This window comes from Lissotriton helveticus, chromosome 2_1 (genome assembly GCF_964261635.1).
Source record: "Lissotriton helveticus chromosome 2_1, aLisHel1.1, whole genome shotgun sequence".
Classification (NCBI taxonomy): Eukaryota; Metazoa; Chordata; class Amphibia; order Caudata; family Salamandridae; genus Lissotriton; species Lissotriton helveticus.
Window position 1 is genome coordinate 865,159,593 of NC_136059.1, and position 24,643 is coordinate 865,184,235.

Here is a 24,643-nt window from a genome sequence, read left to right on the forward strand (position 1 = left end):
TATATTTACCGATTCAGTAAATTTACCGAATTGGTAAAATACCGAATCGGTATATTTACCGAATCAGTAAAGCTACATGTAGGTGGCACTGTAATCAGTACCACAGGCCCTTACCGAATCGTTTTTTTACCATGGAATACTATTCCATGGTAAATAACAAATTCCTGTGTACATGCACATCTGTGCATGTACACCTGTGCCATGTGGCACACGTAGATGCCCTAAGGGCATGTATGTGTGTCACATGGCACACAAGCCAGAAACAGGGGTGCAACAGGGTGTCAAAGTGACACCCTGTCCCCCTTTGTAATTCGGTATTTTTACCGCTTCGGTAATTACCGAATCTGTATTTGCTATTGATTCCTATGGGCTTCAAGGCCCATAGGAATCAATGGCAAATACTGATTCGGTAATTACCGAATCGCTAATTACCGAATCGCTAATTACCGAATCTTACCGATTCGGTATTTATACTCATTTTTTTTCCTACATAGCAATTACCGATTAGTAAATACCGAATCTGTAAAATTCGGCATTTACCATTCGGTAATTTGCTATTACCTACATCTAGCCCCAAGCTGCTGTGCAAAAAGGACTAGCAGACATAAAATTGAAAGCACAAAAACTGGATTAGACAATCAAAGAAAAATAAGCCTGAAAATTCCAACGGGACCGAAACGATTATCTCCAGGGGAAGATCTATACCTTCTCACGTAAATTCGAGAATATATGTCGCCAGCAACTATCTTCGGCCAACAGCACACTCCAGTGTCCCCCAGAACTGAGCGAATCCGAAGTTAGCTCACGGGCTGAATCAGAACCTGACACCAGGAGAAACATTGACCAACGACAAAAGGTGCCAACACCAGTGGACAAATTCTCTTTTTTAGGCATGGAGCGCCTCATGAGCCTCAGACCAAGGACGCAGAGATAGAACCAGACACAAGTAAACACGCCACCTCAAAGAGCAGAAGGAGGAAAAACAGGTGGTGGAGCAGAAATAGCTCAAAGAACAAAAATAACTTACAAAAGGAACAAGAGACGATGCTGGATACACAAGAAACATCCAACACAGTCATTAATCTAACAAACATGGCCCTATCCAATGAGGAACAAAAAACTTTAGCCCTTGGCTTATCTTTCTGTAAAGAGACAAATTTTAATTACACTGAAAGTAGGATTGATTTGTACCACTTGACCCGAAAATTAAAACTACAAAAATACTTCGCAAACTTGAAAGAAAAAACGCAAGAAGGACAACAGACAACAATGAATGGAGTAGAAAGCAACACCCTGTGTGTAACAGACATGGAACTCCTACGGGTAATCACAGAAATGGGAGGGAACACTGAAACAGAAACTGGGACCATCAGTAACACCCAAGCAGCAGCAACATCAGAGAACTCTATATCGGCTACTGTTAAGACACCCTTCAAACCAAAATCCGTGTTTACTCCTCTCATGCCTAAGGACAACACAGACATTTTTGCGGACAAAGTCATACAAGAACTCAAAACCTTAGCACAGTCCAGCAGCAATGAATTCAACTGCAAATCACAGTATCACAGACTGAAATATACCAAACTGATGGATAAGATTAAATCAAGACCAGACCAGACATTGTGGTGCGATGTGCCGACAAGGGAAGTAACGTGGTACTCTGGCCATTGGAAATGTATAACAGGGAAGCACTCCTCCAACTACAAGACAAAGACTGTTACATAAGAACGAACTGCACAAATATCACTAACATCAAAGAGGGGTACCACACAAGTTTGTATGAATGGAAAAGACAGGGCCTGATATCGAAACAAGAATTTGATTTCCTCAAAAATGACCACCCTGTAACCCCCAACTGTACCTGATACCTAAGGTACATAAAGACATCAGACACCCTCCAGGAAGGCCCATCATATCGGCGATTGGCAGTCTGTTTGAAAATACCAGCAGATTTGTGGACTATTTTCTCCAGCTGTTTGTCAAATCGTTACCTGCATTCACAAGAGAAACAGGACATTTTTTATCGTTTATCTCAGATTGTATTTGGCAAGATGATTATGTTTTGGTAACACTTGATGTGCAGAGCCTATACATGAGTATTAGGCATAGGGATGGCCTTAAAGCATTGTAACACTTTTTAGGCACAAGGGAAATTCAATTTTATCAGCACACCATGATGCTCCTACACATGACGGAATGGTGTTTGGAGAATAATACCTTCCTATTTGATAAGCTCCTCTACAAACAGACACAAGGGACAGCCATGGGCACGTGCTTCGCCCCCAGCTATGCGAATCTGCATATGGGCTGGCGGGAGGAGCAAGTGCTCATGGTGCACTACCAGGCGTAGATGTCGACAAATGTGGTGATCTATCATCGCTACATAGATGACATATTCATCCTTTGGTGTGGCTTAGAACAGGAAGCACTTGACTTTGCAAATAAGATCAACAGCAACACCTTAAACTTAAGGTTCACATGTAACACCAGTAAGGATACAATTGTTTTCCTAGATCTGGAGGTATATCATGAAACCTACAAAATCCAGACCCGAACACATAGGAAGGAGACTGCAGGAAATGCAATCCTGCATGCACAGAGCTCCCACCCCAAATGCCTGGTAGAAAGCATTCCATATGCGGAATGCCTAAGAATGAGGAGAAATTGCAGCACAAACAAAGCCTCTTGACAAGACTGAAACAGAGAGGGTACAAAGATACAACACTAGTGAAAGCCAAAAAGAAAAGTGAACTACACACCAGAGAAGAATTACTGGACAACAAAACATTTAGTAAGAAGGCATCCAGTCAGACAAACGGTAACACCCCAAGAATGATCACTGGCTATAACAAGTACCACGAAACCTCTTCAAAATCCTGTAACGGCATTGGCCGATTATTCGCAGTGATCCCAGTATTGGCGCTACATGTGCCAAACTACCACAATTAACATTCAGGCAGGAAAAGTCAATGAGGGAAGAATTGGTCAAAAATGCACCAACACAGCACAAAGGTGCAGATTGGCTCAAAGCTCAGGCAGGATTCTTTAAGTGCACCAAATGTAAAGCGTGTAAACATGCGAGTAACACAAAAGCAGTACCTACACCCCTCAGGAAAAGCCCTCTGCTGATTAAAGGGCACTACAACTGCAAAACTGACTTTGCAGTATACGTGTTACGTTGCACCTGTGAAACACTGTATGTAGGCAGCACATTGCACCCAGTACATGTGAGAATTCTGCAACACCTCAGAGCCATAACAAATGATTATGCCTCGTACCCGGTGGATAGGCACATAAACATGCACCACAAAGGCAGAGCAGAAGACCTAAGCTACTTTGTTATTGACAGTGTGAAAAAACACCCAAGAGGGGGTAACCGGTTGCTAACACTAAGAAGACTGGAATCCAAATACATAATCATGTTAAATATCAAGATACCTTATGAGTTAAACGCAGAAGAGGCACTTAATGTCCATCTCTAGACTACATACACTGAAGAACTAATTAGTCGCATTAACCTCGTGCGCTGATATCTTGACCTCACTCCCCCCGCAGAAATATCCTCACTCACCATCTCTTGTACATACACACACAATCACGGTTTTAATACACAAAGTAGGAAGAAAATGCACATAGTAATAGGCAGTTCAGACACATTATTCGAAGCCAAATCTGCTACAATCACATAGCTTCTCCCCCATGTATTTATAGTGGAGTATCCGGAGGCGGCTACTGGATGTGCTATGCTCCGTTTGTCCGCAGCAATAGGTCCACTGCTCCTCAGGTATAGCTAGCTGCAGTTCTGTGGACCATTTATCCCTGGAGGTGGGTGGTGAAGCAGGTTGAGTGGTGTACCGAGATCAATAGAGGGAAGAAACTAAATGAGGTGCTGCATCTCCGGCCAATATAAGACGAACAGTGGCGACCTCCAGCGGCTCACTGGGGAAGGTTGGAGTGTGTTCCTTAAATCCCTGCCGCAACCGTATATATAAAAAGGTCCATAGTAGAGGAGGATATCGCAGCGAAGAGCTGTTGCGAGGTTCGGAATATGCCCTGGAAGTAGAGGTCCTCCAAGTTTTAATCCCATATTTAGCCTGGGTCTTCTAAAATACTCCCTCCTGGAGGACCGGCATCTTTGGGTGGTATGACAAGGCTAGTATAGCATAGGGGCCCGAGTTCTTGTAGTTATATGTTGCCACGCCCCAACAGTGGTAGTGATTGGGGTCTGGGTCTCCGTACGATTAGCACCAGCAGCAAAGATAGCACCGTCTAATTGGATGGGATCTGATAGTCAATATTCTGCCGCCACCTGAGGCATGTATCTGGGGGGGTGAATCCAGAAGTGTGCATAATGAGCCTGTGAGCTGATATAGAAGAGTTCGAAATTGGGGATATCAAACCCTCCTTGTGCGTAGGGGTGAGTGAGGATGTCCCACTGCACTCTGGGCTGCTTACCTCCCCAAGTGAGGTGAATGAGCTCCGTCCGGAGCATTGAGAAAAAAGCCCTACCTGGGTCATAGGCCACGTTTGTGAAGAGATAAAGGAGTTTAGGGAGGATGACCATTTTAATTAAGGATATTCGGCCTGCCATGGATAGCAGGAGGGCGATCCAGTGGGTAACATTATCCCTTATCCCATCTAGAGTTCAACCGTAGTTGAGGCGCATCAGTTCATCGTGATTTGCAGATATCCAAATACCAAGATATTTAACCTCGTCAGGGCACCACTCAATTGGAAAGTCCAGGAGGAAAAATTCTGTGACTGATTAGGTGAGGGGGAAAAGTTGAGATTTGGACTACTTTTATATGTATCCCAGATAGACCCCCAAATCTCACAAATTCTCGTAGCAGCACATTGAGGTCCACCTGGGGCTGTCTGACGTATAGCGTGATATCGTCCACATACAGGGAAATCAGGATGTGTCGGAGTGGGCAGCGGAGGGACTTATCTTGATGGTCTTGTCTGATATTAGCTGCAAGGGGCTCTATCGCTAAGGCAAATAGGAGTGGCGACAGCGGGCACCCCTGTCGGGTCCCTCAGGATATTGGGATGGGAGATGAGGAGTGGCCGTTGATAAGGGCCCTGGCTGTGGGTTCAATATAAAGGAGGCGAACCCAGGAAATGAATCCCCTCGGGAAACCCATATTTTGTAAAATCACGAAGAGGTAGTCCTATTCCACTGAGTCGAACGCTTATGTGGGGTCGAGAAATACCACGGCAATGGGTAACTTTGGGTCGATCGTGTGCAGTGTGGAGAAGAGGGTGCGTAGATTATGTGAGGTCGCTCGCCCGGGAACGAAGCCGGCCTGGTCGGGGAGTACCAGCTTGTCCATCAAAAGGCTGAGGCGGTTAGCTAGAAGTTGTACAAGAATTTTAGTGTCCGTATTAATTAAGGATAGGGGTCTATACTGCTTTGCCAGGCTTGAGAAGGGACAAAATGAATGAACGAATGAATGAATATAGATTTGTAGAGCGCATAGTTACCCGGAAGCATACCAGCGCTAAACCAGAACAGAGAGACCAAGGCGAAGAGCCAGAGAAATAAATGCAGAAGAATTAAGGAAATAGGTGGGTTTTTAAGAGTTTCCGAAAGCGCAGAAGGCAGGATTCAGCCCATAGTTTCAGGGGGAGGGAATTCCACAGCTTAGCTGTGTTAACTGAGAATCGCCTTCCTCCTGTACGTGCCTTTTTTACTCTGGGCACAATGACCAGATGCTCGCCATCTGAGCAAAGTGGTCTGTTGGCTTTGTAGGGTAAGACTAATTTCTTCAGTATGGGGGGCCCCTTGCCCTGCAACAGTTTGTGGGCGATGCATAGGGATTTGAATTTTACCCTTTCGCGTATTGGGAGCCAGTGCAGCAGTTTAAGTGCAGGTTTGGCTGACATTCTGACTGGGGTGCCCGTGAGGAGCCGTGCTGCAGCATTCTGAATCTGCTGGAGTTTGTTGAAAGTGGTTTCTGGTGCACCCAGGAGGATAGCGTTGCTATAATCCAATCTGGACAGGATGAGACCTTGGATAAGCAGCTTCTTAGAGGAGTGGGGAAGGAGTGGCAGAACCTCCGAGCCGATCGGAGGAGGCCAAAACAGGCTCCCGCCATTTTTTTGGCTTGGGTCTTAAATGAAAGATCCTGTTCCATCCAAACCCCAAGGCTTTTGATCTCATTTTTTGGGGCAGGGGGGTCCCCAAGACAGGAGGGCCAGATGTTGGGGGGCAAGGAGGGCCCTTTGTGCCCTAGTAGCATGATTTCGGTCTTGGACCCATTAAGTTTGAGGGAGGACTTGCACATCCAGGTGTAGATATTACATAGGCAGGAGTGGAGGGAGTCTGGGCACTGGGCATGTTGGGATAAGGAAATGACCAGTTGGGTGTCGTCAGCGTAACTCACGATTTTGATTCCAAATGGGGCGACCACCTCCTCCAGTGGGGCCATGTACACATTGAATAATGTGGGGCTTAAGGGTGAGCCTTGTGGTACCCCACACTGGAGGAGAATAGGTGCCGATCGTGAGTTGCTCTCCCAAACCTGGAAGGTGCGGTTGCTCAGAAATGAGGTCAGCCAGGACAGGGCGGTCCCTGCCACACCCAACTCTGTCAGTCGCCGAATGAGGACTTGATGATTGACAGTGTCGAAAGCTGCACTAAGATCCAGGAGGATCACTGCCACTGATCCTCCCGAATCCAAAATGCATCTTGTCTCCTCGACAACTGCCAGAAGGGCGGTGTCCATGCCCTGTCCGGGATGAAAGCCGGTTTGCGAGCTCCGGAGAAGGCCATTGGACTCTAAGAAATGGGACAGTTTTTGATTGACCAGTCTTTCCGTGACTTTGCTAAGTCCAGGGAGGAGTGAAATTGGTCTATAATTGGCCAGAACTGCAGGGTCTAAGAGGGGCTTTGTAAGAAGGGCTTTAACAGTAGCTCTCTTCCAGCCAGGTGGAACCACTCCCTGAGGAAACGATGAATTAATGAGGTCAGTGACTGGGGTAGCAATGATGGTTGCAATCTGCTTCAGGATTCGCATGGGTACCGGGTCACTAGGGGAGCCGCTTTTGACAGTGGCCAGGGTTTTAAGTACCTCGTCCACTGATACAGGGCCGAAGGTATCGAGCTGATTGTCGGGCGGTGCTGGTTGGCAACTAGTGTCTGTTCCAGGCTCGGCTTGGGGCAGTGTGGCTAGGATGTTATAAATTTTGGCGTCAAAGTAGTTCGCCAATTTGTGGCATTTAGACCCTGAGATGTCTTGAGCCAGAGGGGGTTCCGGCACCTTGAGCAGTTCCTTGATGATAAGGAAGGTTTCTCTGGAAGTGCTAGTCTCATAGAGGGGAGCAGGTGTCCAATTTCCAGTGCATCATTAAAGACGATTTTAAGGATGGGAAGCAGCTGGTCTATGTAAGCTTTATTAAAATCTACAGGGAGGCCATCAGAGCCCGGGCCTTACCAGACTGCATTTGCATAATTGCCTCGTGTATTTCATCATTTTCAAAGGGAGCCGCAAGGAACTCCCGCTGCGTATCGCCCAACCAGTCTAGAGTGATATCTTGCAGGAAGGGGACAAAGTCAGGGGGTTCGGTTCTACAAGTGCTGTATAATGTGGTATAGAAGTCAGTTAAGGTGCGCAGAGCGTCCTGACTGTCTTTGTGCTGTATTCCCTCTGAATCTATAATCTCGAGGACATAATTGGCGAATCTAGGGCATGGCACCGTTTGCGCTAACTGTTTGCAGGGCGCTCGCTCACCCACCCCGTGTCTGCGTGCAGTATGGTTGATTGATTGAAAAATTCTTTATTGCATAGTTAATTAAAACCATTACAATGTTCCAAGACATAAAATACATTACCTTCACATGCTACAATAAGTTAAATTTAAAGAAATAATATCACATATTAAAAACATTGTTTAAAAACCAAGCAGAATTTGCTGTACTATGAATGTGACCTATGTTATCGTTTAAAATGTATTCTCAAAATGGGTTATAAATTTGATTATTTGACAAATGACTTGTGGATCAGAAGTGTCCATAGCTTTTATTATTGCTGAGCGACAAGTGCAAATGCATTTTCATTAAACTTCCGCCTCAGTAAGTTCCGGCGTTCGCACTCTAGCACCGGGCAAATACATATCAAGTTCAAGAAGTCTTGAACTGCTGAGCCACACAAGTTACATTCCTTAGTGCCCGGGGTCCTCCAGTCAGGTTGATCAGCATTTGTTGGCAATTGCCTCATGTGCAGCTTCAAGTATTTCGATTTTAAATGGGGGGGGGGAGCAAGGCCTAGGTAAACTGCTGGCTCCAGCCTTGTATAGGATTGCAAAACCATCCATGTCGTCTTAAGGTTGTTTTATCTTCAATCATTGAGTGCGACTTGGCCGCTTTTTTCACAATCTGCTTCCAGTATGGTAGTTTCCACAGAAGCGAGCTTCTGATGCAGTTGTTGCTTTATATTCCGTGAGTTTTTCTCCAAATGTAGAGAGCTTTCGGCCCGAGTTCAGTCCCCAGAGTTCAGTCCCTAACTATTTGAGTTCATTCTCAAGTTTATGAAGGGTACAGCATAGATCACGTAGAACCCCAAACCTTTTGGCCATGCAGGCCCCGCGTATTGTGACCTTGAAAGCCTCCCACACCACCCCCACCGAGGAAACTGAATCTATATTAAGCATGGGCTAAAAATCCGTTCCACTTGCGGAATTTGCGATTCCGGTCACGAATCGCGCAAAATTATCAAAGAATTTGCAATGAGTATGTATTTAACGCACGGGTGCTTCTATGAAAGACATGAGGCTAGAGGTGGATGGATGGGACATAGTTAAAAGCCTGACAGACATGCTTCGTCCTTTTCAGTTGTTCACGCGTGAAGTCAGCAGGGAAGACTGTACTTTGGGCAAAGCTATCCCATTGTTGCGCATGGTAGAGCACCAACTGAAGGCGGTGTCTTCAATGTTCCGAGTTGATGCTGAAAAACAAGACGCTTATCAGTTGGCTGAGAGCTTATTAATCCGCTGAGTTGACAATGAAAGGCTTAAAAAAATGCATTCAGAACAACATTACATTTTTGCCACTATTCTGGATCCACGGTACAAAAAGGCACTGGCCAGCAATACATTCATTCCTTTTTCTGAAGCAGATGTTTCAAAGTACAAACATTGGCTAGCTCTGTCAGCCACTCGGTTCGAAAAAGAGCGGCAGGAAATTGAAGGAACCACAACAAGTACTACTGAAGTACCAGCCCATCCGGCATCAAGGTCCCCTTCTGTGGCCGAAGGCAGTCACTCTCCCTCACAGCCGTTACCGACAGCAGCAACTGTATCATCATCATCACCTGCACCAGGCCCAGCCATAATATTGTCGGAAGCGGATTGGATAACTCATCATGGGTTTGCTCGTTCCAGTGTTGATGCAAAGGCAACAGATGGTACGGAAATTGGAGCACCCATGGAAGACCTTGAGTGGATGGTGCAGGCATATCTGGAGGACCCAACAGAGGTCTTCTTTGATCAGAACCCATTGGTGTATTGGTATGGGAAAAGGCCTCAATGGCCACTGATCACCAAGCTGGCTCTAAATTATTTGGCTTGCCCACTCGCAAGTGTGTCTTCTGAACGTGTTTTCAGTGCTGCTGGTGCCATTGTAACTTCAAAAAGGACCCGCCTCTTGTCCAAAAATGTGGAGAGATTAACACTGATCAAGATGAATCAGCACTATATACCACCAGATTACAAAATACGTGAATCCATGCAGGAAGAAGAGGACACCGACTTAGGTGACGGAAGTTCTTCTCTGCTAGCTGACCTACTCCAGGTTCAATTCACAGAGTTTGAGGACGAGCTCTACTTCCCTGACACCTAGGCTTGAAATACTTTCTTTTTTTTTTCATCCTTATTCACTTTTGTTTCTGTGTGTCTTTCTTTGTTTTGCAACTTTGAGCACAACAAAACTCTAATCACAACAAATCCTTCAGGAGCACTGTCTTCATCTTATTTCCATATTGAAGGTGACACTGTCTGCATTCCTGAAGTTCACAAGTTCACAACTCAGTCATGCTCCTCTATCCTCCTCCTCCAGACTCCCCCTATCCATTTGTTTCCCTCACGGCAGATGGCCGGATTACGCAGAATCAAGAAACTGTCGCTATGCTGACTGTTACTTCTGAAATTGACACGAGAGGCTGCCCTGTGGCCCTTCACTTAAGAATAAGATGCTGACAAAAAGTGGAACAGGTAATGAATGATGAGATGGCATGCAGAGTGGACAACACTGGCTGTGTGGCTCTGATGAAAGCAATTGCTGTTTGTTTGTTGAGCATGATATGAATCCTATGTGTTCTGTTATTATTGAATCTTTTACACACTAAATGTAACTCAAGTCTTCTCTGTTTTTACCTTGTTTAATACAAATTGTACTTCTACTGTAGGGGCCACTACGTTGCATTTTTTAATATGGAAAATGTCCTTGGACTCACTGTGTGTAGACTGTGACTGCATGAACAACATTGAGTTTGCCAATGCCATGCTGATGATGATGAGTCTTGATGATCAAAGTTACATAATATCTTTACAGTCACTCACTGGGATGGATGGATGGATCATCATCGTTGGTTTACGCAAGAACTATGGCCATTTCATGAGTGGCAAACAGGTAAACAAGTCAACAACAACCACAGCAGAACTACATGTCTATCTAGTCGTGGTATGGAGTGGTCGAGCCAGTGTAGTGTTATTATGTAAGAGTCCTGTCAGCAGTTCATGTAAAATTGTGGTTACGTGGCTTGCGATATAAAATTCGATCTGCTTTGTCTGTCTGTGTCAAAGAGGTATGCTACATGGAGGTTGATTCACTCAGTGGTGCCTGCCTTGACCGTCTGCATAGCCCTGGCCTGCTGTGTGCTAATTATTATCCTTGAAAAGGAGACTCAGAGTACGCACTTTAGAAATGATGCTTGTATGTAATACTGTCGTCTCTGAAAGTGAAAGTGTTATTTTTGCACTACACTCCATACCTTATATTTTTCCTCCGGTATGTTTTAATATCCCTTCCTGTTTTTCCATCGACAATTACAGGCTGGCTTTTACCCTGTGCGATGGGAAAAACATTAACTCAGGCTTACCATAGCAATCCGTAATTCCGCATCCGCCAGGCAGGCAGTGGAGTGTGGTCACCAAGATTGATCGACGGAGCGTCAGATGGAATGGAGGAGTACCGTGAATAAGAGGAATGGCTGGATGCATGCAACTACCCAAATTGAACAGGACAACTACAACATACAGTTACAGTATCCTCTTCACTTCTCCTTATCTTTTAAATAATGTTATTGTTGTGAACTTCTATGAGTTCGTCCCTACAGCTGTTTGATAAGTTTCTTGCTATTTTTAAAGCTAATTTAATGTACTAATAAGTGTTTATTCTCTCTGAGGGCAGATAGGCAAGTACAATTGTGTAATTACTGCAGCCCTGTACTGTCAAATTGTTTATTCATAGTAAGTTGTAGTGAATACTACTTTTCAGTAACCTAACCATCCATTTAGCAAACAACTTCATGCATGTACTTCCTTTATCTCCCTTTAAAGATTTATGGATATCTTCGTATCCAAAGATTTGTATTTCTTCATTTGTTGTTTGTCCATGCTGTGTTTTTTTTCTCTCTCCACAAAACTCTCCCAAAAACACCCATTCCCATCCAATTTTCAAACCCTAACCCTATTCCCCCGGGCTGTGTGGTTTTCATTGAGGTGTGACTAAATGACAACAATAATTCCACACACTGCTGGGGAGGAAAAGGTCAAAAGCAACAGAAAATCAATTTCAAGGCAGGTCATTGAATCCGAGGATATATTCTTATTCTGCTTGACACACACCCATGAGTATTTGCAAATCAAATCAGAATTTCATGTGCGTCATCGAGTGGATTCATCATCAGCAACATCCTCCTCCTACACGTGACGAATGCTTACGCTGCTGTGTACTTCAGTACTATTTCTTGTAGTAGCCATACTCCACGCAACTAGTAGTTAACTTGTTTTGATGGAATACTTTAGCATTGCTTAGTGTGGTAATCTCCTTATGTTTTATTGCACATAAAATGTTATGTAGAACTTTAAGTATGTCAGATTGGAATATACATAGTGTCATAGTGTGATGTTAAGATTCTAGAGAACTTTGGAAATGAACCTGGATTGTCTGGACTGTTAGTCCAAGCTAAGCTGTCCTGCTGGTGGTTGGATGAGATCCTTTCTACAATAAATCTTACAAAGAAATTACCTTTTGCCTTCAAATTATTATTGAACCTTCTTCACTGGCGTAGTCGGCAGAGGAAGGAAAAGGATCTCAACAAAGGAAGATTGGTGAGGAGGAGCATATCAAACTTAATTTAGAGGAAATAATAATAACTGTTTTTGGATTCATTTAACAACCTTGATGTGGGAATTAATCTATTTTAAAACGCAGAGGGATTGGGAGCTTTTCGCCGCATATACCCAAACTAGATCAAATAGTTTGTGCTTGTTGGTTAATCAATGCGGTCTCATCCCGGACAGTTATTCTGACAATTTGTGGATATTATGCTCTGTTGTTTCATACTGTATCTCCTATGCTAGCAGTGAATAGCAGTACCTGATTTGGTTCAAAATTTCTCTGTAGATCTCTTAAAGGTGTATCTTTGAAGATCTCCTATGTTTGAAAGATCTCACGTGTAGAGAAATTGTTATGCAATTAAAAAAAAAAAATTACGAGTTTACTTGATGGGAACATCGTTTTGTAACATTGGAAGCTAGAAATTTGACTCACCGCAAGCCGGCATCTTTTGAAATCCTAACAGCCTTGGTCTTAGCTCGTGTGCCGAAAGAGAACTCACCGCGAGCCAGCATTTTCTTTTAAATTGATCTGCGTGCTGCTGATGAGGAAAGAATCTTGTCTGTGTGCTGCTGACGAGGGAAGAATCTTCGTTGTTCTTTCAAGAACGCGTTTGGTGACAGTCTCGGAGTGTGGACTGAACAAAGGGGGCTCCTGTAGAGTGATGACGCAATGCGTTATCGCGTCACAACGTCAGAACGTCATGTGTGCCAGCCATTTTAGGTTGTCTCTGAAGTAGATTTCATCGGATTTCGTGGAGCTTCGAGCCCCTGGATTTGATCTTGCGAAGGACTTTGTGGAGCCTCGAGTCTCCGGGTGTGCTCTTGTAACATTAATACATCCTTTTAAGCAAACATTTTTATCTCGCATTTCAACATAAGCACAGTGTCATTTATTTTACTTCGGGGGTTATATTGGAAGGTTACGTAACAGCACCACCCAGTGGACTTTGGTGGAAATTCTTTTGTGTAACTTCTTTTTCGATCGAGACATTTATTCTTTATTTTAAACTGTGTTTCTTATGTTTAGGTCTATGTTATTTTGAGTTTCTCATATTAATGTTCATTAAATCTTTTGGGTGATTCAAAAGATTTCACATTTAGGGTAGTTTAGCTTTGTGAGGAAAGTAATTACTTTACTGCATCTCAGAGGGGGAAGAGAAAATGCAAAACGTTACTGCTGCACCTTTCTTTTTAAGTGACCCTGGTGATCCTCCCATTCCGTGGAAGAAGTGGAAGGTAGTATTTGGTAGGTATGCGAGGGTTTGTGGTCCCTCGCTCAGTGCTGAAAGGAATCATCACTGTTGTTGCATTGTTTGGGGTCGGAAGGCCAAGATGTTTTCGACCACTTGCCTGAATTGTCTGCAAAAGAAGAAAATGGTCTCAATGATTATGAGATATGCATAAAAAAGTTAGACTTGCATTATTTAACTAAAGTAAGCACAATTCTAGAGTGATATCAGTTTGTAAAAAGGATGCAAGGTGCTGAGGAAACAGTAGAAGGGTATATTACATATTTAAGGAAGCTTGCATCTTCTTGCAAATTCAGTAACCTCACTGATTAAAGAATCCGCGATCAATTTATGTATGGATGTAGTATGGAAAAGGTCAGAGAGGAATTGTGGTTGCGTGATAAGCCCACTTTAGACGAGGTATTAGGTGTTGCTAAAAGGAGGGAACATTCATTAAAATGTGTTACAGTATTAAAGAAAGATTCAGATAAAATTTGCAAAGTTCAGGAGAACAAGATTAAGAGCAAAACTGATTCTTCTTTTAAGGAGAAATCAAAAAGTTCTGCAATGTATAATGGAGCAGTCAAGAAAAAATGGGCAAATGCCAAGTGTTTCAGGTGCGGTAAAATGGGACATTTGGCAAATGGCAAGAAGTGTCCTGCTTTGCATCAAACTTGTGTGAAGTGCAAAAAGATAGGTCATCTGTCTTCTCTGTGTAAAAGCAAACCCATAGGTAAGGCGAAGGAGGTTGAGGTATTTGACAATGAATGTGAGGAGTCAGAAAATGATGAGTATGAATGTGGACACATTTTAGTACAGTCTGTTGGTGGTGGCAAAAAGAAATGTAGCCCTTGCGACTATCTTAGTTGATGGAGTAAGCACGAGAGTCTTATTTGACTCGGGTGCTAAGATAACTATTGTTTCGGGTGAATTTTATTTGAAGAATTTGAAAGGGAAAGTGAATCTTTTGAAACCAGACATTAAGCCCTTGGCGTATGGCGGAGAACCTATCAAATTATATGGATATTTTATAGGTCTCATCGAGTTCAGGGGAAGGTTTGTTTCGGGTAAGATTTATGTTTCTAAAAAGGGAAACAGTATAATAAGTTGGATCCATTTAGGTGACCTTGGGGTATATCTAGATCCCAATGCCGACCCGCCTTATCAATTGAGAAAGATGGTAAATTCAGTTGTAAGTGGAAAATCTGATTCCAGTTTTGTTAGTGAACTAAAGAGAAAATATCCCAAAGTATTTAGGAATGAGTTGGGGTGTTTGAAAGGGTATCAAGATAAGATTGTACTGAAGTATGATTCCATACCTGTTAGTTGTAAAGTGAGGAGTGTACCCATCGCAGTAAGAGATGACATGAGGAAGGAGATTAATGCATTGAAAGATGGGGGCATAATAGAGGATGTAGAAGGGACTGAATGGTTGGCTCCGGTTGTAGCAGCGAGGAAATCCAATGGGGATTTGAGATTATGCATAGACTTGCGACAAATGAACAAATGTGTGGTGGTTGATAAGTACCCTTTGCCCAACATTAACGAGCTGTTGATGTTGTTAGGTAGCGCTAAGGTCTTTAGGAGAATATATCTTACTTCAGCGTATCACCAGATTGAGCTGGAAGACTCATGTAAGGACTTCATGTCTTTTATAACTCCCTTTGGCACTTATAGATTTAGGCGTATGCCCTTTGGTTTAGTGTCGGCCTCATCTGTTTTTCAGAGAGTGATGGAAAGAGTTCTACATGGTCTTCAAGGTATCTATGTGTATCAGGATGATATTTTGATATATGGTGATGATGTAATTCAACATGATGAAAGGCTTGAAAAGGCTTTAGGGAAATTGTGTGAGCATGACTTGACCATTAAAGCTGAAAAATGTAAGTTTAGGATGGATTCAATAAACTACTTAGGATATAACATCACCAGTGGAGGGGTGAAACCTAAATCTGAATTGGTTAACACCATTCAAGAGATGAGTCCACCTTCTTGCAAAAGTGATCTCATGAAATATTTGGGTGTTGTTGAATATTATTCTAAGTTTGTGAGAAATTTTGCTGATTGTGCTGTGAACATGAGACTTTTGTTGAAAAAAGGGGTTGAGTTTATATGGTCTAAGGAGTGTGAGGATGAATTCCAAGAAATTAAGGGAAAACTTAAATCTGCTCCTTCTCTCAGTAGTTTCAACCTGACACTAAAACCAATACTCATCACTGATGCAAGTGAAAAAGGTCTGGGTGCGGTTTTGCAACAGATGGGTCCTAATGGAATGCAAACCATTATGTTTCTATCTCGTACTCCTAGAGATCCAGAAACAAGATACTCAGTAGTCGAGAGGGAATCCTTGGCTGTGTTCTGGGCAGTAAGGAAATTTAAGAAATTTCTGTGGGTTGTTGAGTTTGAAGAATGAACTGATCATAAACCTTTGATTGAAATATTCAGCAAGAAAGGTCTTGATCTGATATCGAGTAGAATAACGAAGTGGGTAATTGGATTACAGGAGTGTAATTTTGTGGTCCGTTATATTCCAGGATTAGAGAACAAAGTTGCTGATGTTTTGTCTCGTCTGATCCCTAAGTCTGAGACTTTGGATGATGAAGTAGAAGACAGTGATGAATGGGTTTGTGCTGTTGAACGTAATGTGATTTCCGAGGAAAAATGGTGTGAAGAGCTGCGTCATGATGAAATTTTGGCTGAAGTGGTGAAATTGATTAATAAAGGTTGGGTGAGCAACAAGAAAGATCAGATGGCTGCAAGAAATTCTGGCCATTGCGAAATGAACTTTCTGTTGACAAAGGGTTATTATTTCGTGGCACATGTGTCATTCCTCCCACAATTTTTAGGAAGGAGTTAATAGATATGGTGCATTCTTCTCATGATGGATTATCAAAGTGTAAAGAGAGATTGCGTATGACCTATTGGTGGCCAGGCATGGATAATCAAGTAGAGCGGGTTGTGCGTGACTGTATTGCATGTTCATTAAGTGATAAATCTAAATGTCCCCGTGTTCAACCCATGGTGTTGAGGAGACGCCCCTCTGGGCCTTGGCAAGATGTTGCCTTGGACATTGTAGGCCCTATTACCACCAATGGCACGCAAACATTTGTGTTAGCAGTCATTGACATGTTCTCATGGTGGTCAGAATTGCTTTTTTTATCAAGTATTAATTTTAAGCATATTATCAAATGTTTGAAGGATTTATTCTCAAGAGAAGGGATTCCAAAAGACAGACAATGGGGTTCAACTTGTTTCAGAGGAGATGAGAAAGTTTCTCTCTTCTAAAGGTGTCATTCACAAAACCTGCTCTCTTTATCATCCCGAGGCTAACGGTATGATTGAGAGATTTATCCGTGTAATAAAAGACTCCATATCCATTGCAAAGTCAGCTTCTCTTGACTGGAAGTCTGAAGTTTTGAGGAAAGTTGAGGAGTAGGGAAAACACCTTTCTTATTGTTCAGGGGAAGAGTTCCTAATACTAATGTAGAACCAGGGTGGATAAACAGGTATGAAATAAGTAAAGTCAAAGAAAGCAAATGTGATAATGTTGAAGTCAAGAGGAAAGAAGAAGAGAAAGCTAAAGCAAGAAAGAGTTATTTTGATGCAAAGAAAAGTGTGAAAACAACCAAAGTAGTGGTTGGTGATCTGGTTATGATAAAACGTCCTGGTTTAATGGGTAGTGCTAATTTAAAATTCATGAAACCTATTAAGGTTATAAAAGTATTTAGGAATGCTGTTAAAACTCAAGATTACCGCATTTGGAACTTAAATAGAGTGGTTGTGGTCAGAGGTAAGTTGGATCCCAACTCGAGGAGATTTGTAGATGCAGATCATTCACGATCTGGTAAAAAGGTTGGCAGTCAATCTCATGCTGGTGAAAAAATTGTAAAACGAAGTTCAACTAGAGTTGGAAAACGACCACAGTATCTCTCTGACTATGTGTGAGTATTTGATTTATTTTTGTATTGGCATAAGATATGTTGTTTAAGTAAAGAGGGGAGGTGTGTGGTAATCTCCTTATGTTTTATTGCACATAAAATGTTATGTAGAACTTTAAGTATGTCATATTGGAATGTACATAGTGTCATAGTGTGATGTTAAGATTCTAGAGAACTTTGGAAATAAGCCTGGATTGTCTGGACTGTTAGTCCAAGCTAAGCTGTCCTGCTGGTGGTTGGACGAGATCCTTTCTACAATAAATCTTACAAAGAAATTACCTTTAGCCTTCAAATTATTAGTAAACCTGCTTCACTTAGGTTACAATTTATGGCATTGTTCTTGTTTACTGTACTATCTATCGTACTGTTCTTATGCTCCTCTCAGGTCACTCAATGTTTCATTTAATTTTTTTTCATATGCTGCTACTGCCAGTGTGTACCACTACTACTACCACCACAACGATGACATTTCATCCGTCCAGGATTCCATAGCCAACCTTCATTGCCATTTGCCATGCAGCCAGCCCTGTGCCTAGACCTATTCTCAAACACGAATCACAGGTAAGATAAGCATTTTGGGGAGGAACAAAAATGGAGTAGGAGGAGAGGAGAGACTGACGGTAGTACTAGTAAAGTAGTAGGACAATTGAATTCACTAACTCTATCAGTGGCACTTTTGTACAAATTTGGGCGATTCCTTAGACAATTTGAATCAAGCAGCCAGATAAGTTTCAGGAAAACAAATGTACAGTTAACCCTCCCCTGCCTCTCCCACAAAACAGTAAAAACACGTATGCTATGTTTAAGTAGAAAATAAATAATTATTTTGATCCCTAACAGAAATAAACTATCCCGCTAGACCATACCCACCCCCTCCCTAACCCCAACCAATGTCCATGAAACCAAATATCCACAAAAGTCCAAAAACCCCACCGCCCAATTCCCACACCCCCAAAAGTCTTTAAAAAAGGGGCAAGGGACAGTCTCTCTACTTTCGCCGGCGGTGTCCTCCTGTGGCCAGGTGGTCACGCAGCTCTCTCCTAGGTCCTTGAGCAGGGCTTTCTGCTTCACCACCTCCTACTCAACGTAGGCCACTCACAGGGTTAGTCGGTGGATGCGAGCCTTGCTGGTACTGTGGGGGGCAGCTGTTGGTTTCACTGCTTGGCGGCGGCGGGTGGCTGCCGGACCACGGCACCGTACCGCCGGAGGATTGCGCTGACTTATGACCCAGGGGCAGCGGAGGAGGATGCAGCTGTCGTGGATGGTGACTGCGACTGCGAGTCATCCTCCTCCTCTTGAGCCACCAGCCACCATTATTCGTCAACAATTGTCTGCAGCTTCCGTTGCGGCCTGGAAAGCCAACTCCTTCCTTGTTAGTTTAGAAGGAGTATCTATTTGAAGAAAGAAAACATACTGTAACCAATATTCTTTAAGAATAACACAAAATAATTCAACAGAAAGTTGTGTCACAGTAGCACTAGCAACTTGCAAGCACAGTACATAACATTAGTGGCATCTATCTATCTAACCTCCCACTCCGTCGGCCTCTGCTTTAACATTAGTGGGAGTTTCAGGAATTCTACTAGCACTATATGGACTCACTTCATTAGACTCAGACAGTACACCAGTCTTCTTCTTCTCTCTTGTTTAGCGAAATTAGTACGTAAACTTGGGGAAGCCGGCATAAAGCCTACGCAGTCAGCTTGCACCCAAGAAAAACAGACGCAAGCCATGATGATGCAGACTTGCGTTACTGTTACCAGTCCAGTACATGCAGGTGGTCTATTACGGCTGGTACTGGCCATAATCTGTTACAAGGGCTACTGCTCAATTAATTTAACTTTCATCCTGCCCTGCCCCTGACTACTTCAAAAGGAAAATGAAGAAGATAAATAATATGATAATCTATCCCTTTACAGGATATTTGCTTATATAAGGGATGACTTTAGGTGCTTTGTTAATATCGCTTGAGTGAACACCGATAGGTCACACATGAATTACAGAGTTGAAAAAAATGTATTAACAGAGGTAGTGAATGGTCCCCGTAATCGCCGGAGGAAGGCACTTGTGAGTTGTGACTTGACTTGATAATGTGAACCATACAATATAGATACACAATATATGCTGTGCTTGCAAACCACTGTTAGTCAAGGGAGTTTTCTGAACAATTACAACTTCTACTTTCCTCGGCTTTGCTACTCTGGCACGGACATGCGGTGTTACATGCTCTTCAATGTAACACTCTTCGTCCAGTGACCGTCTACTCTGTCTACATAGCTATCTATGAGGAAGATACCATCCAGGCATCCATCCATTCAAAGTACATGTCAATCATTCTTCTTAATGTCTCAACTGGACAAACCTTACTTTTTCTCACCGAAAAACACCCTTTTTATTTTATTTTGTAAACCGCCAGCCATGCATCCGTGCTTGACTTGCATTTGAATTTGTACGAAAGGATATATTGCGCACACATACAATTTCTGTTTCACCCACCCAGGCAGTCCTCTTTTCTTTCCCCTTCCACCCATCCTTGCTTCAGCCTTCAGCCGGCCATGCATCAGATTCCCAGCCACCTGTGCCTGCATTCAAAAACACGTATCATTCTTTGCGAGTCATTAATTTAACTCGCTCCTCCTTCCTTACACCCTTCTTTCCCTTTTCTTTCATCCCATCCATCAAGTTAATCTCTGATCTGACTTGGCTTCTCTATAAAACTTTCACAGCTGAGTTGAAGTCAAATTTAGAGGAGGCCATTGGTTACTCGTCAACTCCCGCCGCTAATGCTATTGTTAATGCAAAGTCAAGGGTGACTGTCTTCTACCTGGTTGACAAAAACTTAGTTCTAAATTTGTAAGTCTTCTTAACAGTAAAGGATACTTGTACTGTACAACATATTCACCCCTGCAGTCAACCTACTCTGCAATCTCAATAAGTAAGGAATATAATAGCTTACCACTGCCCGCCACTACCGTGGCCTCCCCCACAGCAGTTCCTGCTGGCACTGCATCCGCCCCTGGAGTGACCACCTCTGCGCAGGCCCCGGCACTGGTGGTGGGCTGTGCCGATGGTGCTACGCCTAGAAAATAGATTTAAAATTTTTAGATGCAATATACTCCACTCCCTATTTTGTCTAGGTATGAAAAAAATAAGTTACTAAATAAACAAATTAAATTATTTGTGACTCTCTAGTCTAAACTGAAAATTCCCCTTTTGTAAGGGGAGGGCGTTTTTTATTTATGCAACATGCTACACTTTTTGACACAACTGATGAATGCCTGCTTTTTAACATGCACCATTTTTCTCATAACAGACAGAAGCTTCCATTCTACGAACAAGAGCAACATGTTACTCGGAGTCGTCATCATCACCACCAAGACTTTAAGTTCCAACCAGGTGAGGGCTCTCCCACAATTAATGTGTAAAATCAGCCACTGTTGAGTTTTCAAGAGATCACCGTTTATCTTATATGAAGTTGATTTTAATAAATGTTTTAATATAATGCACAATTGAAATTCAATATAGTACACACAGAGCTAGTTGTTTTACTTTTAATAAAGCTTTAAAACTTACATAGACTCTGTAGTTTTTGGTCATGAGTGAGTGAGCGAAAGGGTTTGCAATATGCAAGCATGAGTCTGTGACTCTGAGAGGTCGGGACTCGGACTCCGTAGTCTTATGTTCTGGGTTGTATAATCATTGGGGATTATTCATCGCTACATTCGGGAGCTAAATAATGACTCAGACACACTAGCTAGTCATTAAGGAGATTGGGGGTTCAACTTCTGGTATGATTGAGGTATGTGGAAAGTCTAACTGCGCCTATTATTACCAATGCCCTATTTCTTGTCCATAGTTCTGTTTGTGCAGAATAGTCCCTGCAACAGTAGTAGTATGTCCTCCTATCCAATAAAAAAGTAAACTAGTATCTTATTCTTGGTGGCCATTGACAATTTATTGTTGGGAATTGTCAAAGAATAAATATTAAGAAGACTTCAATAGACATTATGGACAACCCAGAGGACTGCACTCGGTGCCTAGGGCTATTGCTGAATAGTTTTTTTTTTAACACCTTTTGCCAACTGTGCAAGCTTAGCTAGCTACACAGACAGACTAAAAAAAGAGTCATAGTAGAGGCAGGATAAGAATTTAGAAACAGTCTACAAGAAGATCAAAGGCGATATATGAAAAAATAGAATTTATGATGAACGTTTGGAATAAATACGTGCTGTAAAAGTTAGGGAAATATAATTATTAATATTAACAGGAAAACGTACTGGGGCTAGCAGAGGAGCCCTCGGCGGACCGATCCTGGCCTTCCTGCTCCGCTGGCGCCGCTACCACCTCTGTCCTCTTGCCCCTGAGAGGAGCTGATGTACATGAAATAAAGACACAAACATGTTTGATTGTTGTCAACCAAATCAAACATTTCAAAAAAACAATAACAAATTATTTCGGGGAAATAGACAACAATTGCAGTACATTTATTGACCTATCTGATGTGGTCTACTAGGATATTAGTATTGCTGGATTCGCGAACCGTCTACTTGGAAAGTTATGTAACTCACTAAACCAACTACAAAAAGGTTCTACTACGACTGGCAGGCAACACGCGAAGTGACAGACACAGTCCGTCATGATTGCAGACCACTAAAAAGTTTCCTACTAAATAACCAGTCATAATATACTCAAACTATCAATCCACCACCACTATCTCTTCTTAGTGGCAGGAGTACAAAGGAAGGACTGGACTTGAGTCTCTAGTGTCTAGCATTACGCAGTTCTGTAAAGTACACTCATAATCACTCAGGTCAAATGAGCACAAAATTGAAAACAAGTAAGCATAGTAGCACCGCCAATGAGCAGGCGAGCACCTGCAATCACAGAAGCTTTTGAAACATGATTTACCTAAATGTAATCTCTAGTGTCTAGCATTACGCAGTTCTGTAAAGTACACTCATAAATAATCACTCAGGCCAAATGAGCACAAAATTGAAAACAAGTAAGCATAGTAGCACCGCCAGTGAGCAGGCGAGCACCTGCAATCACAGAAGCTTTTGAAACATAATTAACCTGCAATGTAATCAGCAGCATTCTTGCTCTTCGGAAAACAAATATGTTTGCAATATCATAACACAGAGCAGAAGACAACAAATTAGTGATTAAATAGCTACTAGTACTCACCAAGCCCAGGGATCTCCATGCCAAGCAGGTCGAGCAGGTCGAGCAGGTCGTGTTCCCGGTCCAGTATGTCCGACCACCAGTGCGTCACCTGGTTGTAGGTGCGCCGGACCCTAGACTCCCGATACATGGCCCGGCACACCTTACCCCATAGCTGGCGATGCTCCCGGAGGCTGTATCCGGTACCGGGCCTGCCGCCTGCCGCGACGGTCTTGGGGAGGTGGCGCTGCACGAAGAAGACCAGTGCAGCCACCTCCACTGCCTGAAGATCTCCCTTTAACTTACAGTCTCCCCCCTTAAGCACCCGCAAGGGAGCCGGCTACGGGGTGTGGGACCCTTCCCCTTCAGGTTTTTGCCGGCTTCCTTTGCCATGGTCCTGGACAGTTAAGGGAAATAAAATAGGATAGAATAGGGAAAAAGTAAATAAAAGAAAAGAGAGTTAAAAAAAAGTAGTTTTAAAGTAACAAAAAGTAGAAAAAAGCACAAAATATAGATGTACAAAAATAGAGTGATAGATAAAGAGTAAAAAATGTTTTAAAAAGTTCAAAGAAACAAAGGATTACAAAGATTGAAGGAGGATTGAAAAAGGATGCTCAGAACCATAGCAATGAATGAAAAGAAGATGGCCGCGCCCATTGCGACCACGTGGGTAAGTTTGCGTGATGTTTCCCCCGCGAGCACATAAAAACAGAGGCGAACACGCAATTGCGCACCGCACGTAGGAAATGCACAACGAGAGCATGCAACTAGCGCCCTTAAACGGAATTACACAACGCGAACACTGAAAACAAGATGGCCGCGCCCATGTACGACCGCATGGGTAACTTCGCGGGAGCCGCGCTGAAAAAAATCCCACAAACACGCAAAAATAAAAAAAATCCACAAGTTCGCAAAAGTTTGCGGATTTTGCGGACTGCGAGTACGTTTTTGCGCGAATGCGCGGTACGCGAATTCGCGCAAAAACGTACTCGGATCTGTAGATATAGTGAATCATATAGTATATAATTCCTTTCCAGAGTTCCGTAGGTTCCGTGGTTAAAGTAGTCCATAAAAAAAATAGTAGTAGGGGAATTGATGCTGAAAATGCCTGTCCCCAATCAGGCAAGGGCCCTCGTTGCCAGTGTCATAAAGATAGTCTTCACCACAATTATTGAAGAACAATTGTGGTTTTAATGTCAAGAAATATAACCACTCAGCATCAACCATCCAGTCAGGTCTACAGCTCAAGAAACAGTGGCCACAGAACTGGCTTCCACATTCTATGACATCATTAGGTTCTACATGGTAACATTCCTAAGTAAGTTACAACACAAGGCAATGCGCAGAGCAGGGAAGTGAAATGAGTGTGCTGATTCCACTCCAAGGGCAGAAACTACACCTGAGTGCATAAACTCTGCAGTAATAGAGACACTACTCATAAGTCCCTTTGTGAATACCGGAAGTCGTAGAATCAGACTTTTGATCTAAGTTTGCCTTTTTGAATTCGACCCTAAGCCTTTTGGTTCTAAAGAAGACAAGTCTGTTGCTCGTAAAAAAGACATATGATCTCTGATAGTAAAGGTCAGACAAAGGTCAGATGGGAGATTACATGCCTTTTCAAACCTTTGCCATTCTCACAGCCTTTTATATTACTTAGGACTTATCTCTGAGAAGGTCGGGAGCCATTGGTGGCTGGCATGTATTTAGAGTGGTGGGGCAGGCATAATGCCAATGGTATCAAAATAAAAAATAAATAATTGCATTTACCTTTCTGAGTTGCTGCACGATTTCCTCCTTGCTCAAGTTGCTTCTCTCCCTGAAGGTCCGAACCCAGGAATCTGCATTACCCAATCTTGGCACAGCTCTCATGTTGTTAAACTGCATGACAGAAGCATCAGGATTGGAGGGAGAAGCCTCTGTCAGCACTTTTAAGAGTACCAGAGGCTGTGCTATCTTTAACCCAGCTTTTTAAGACAG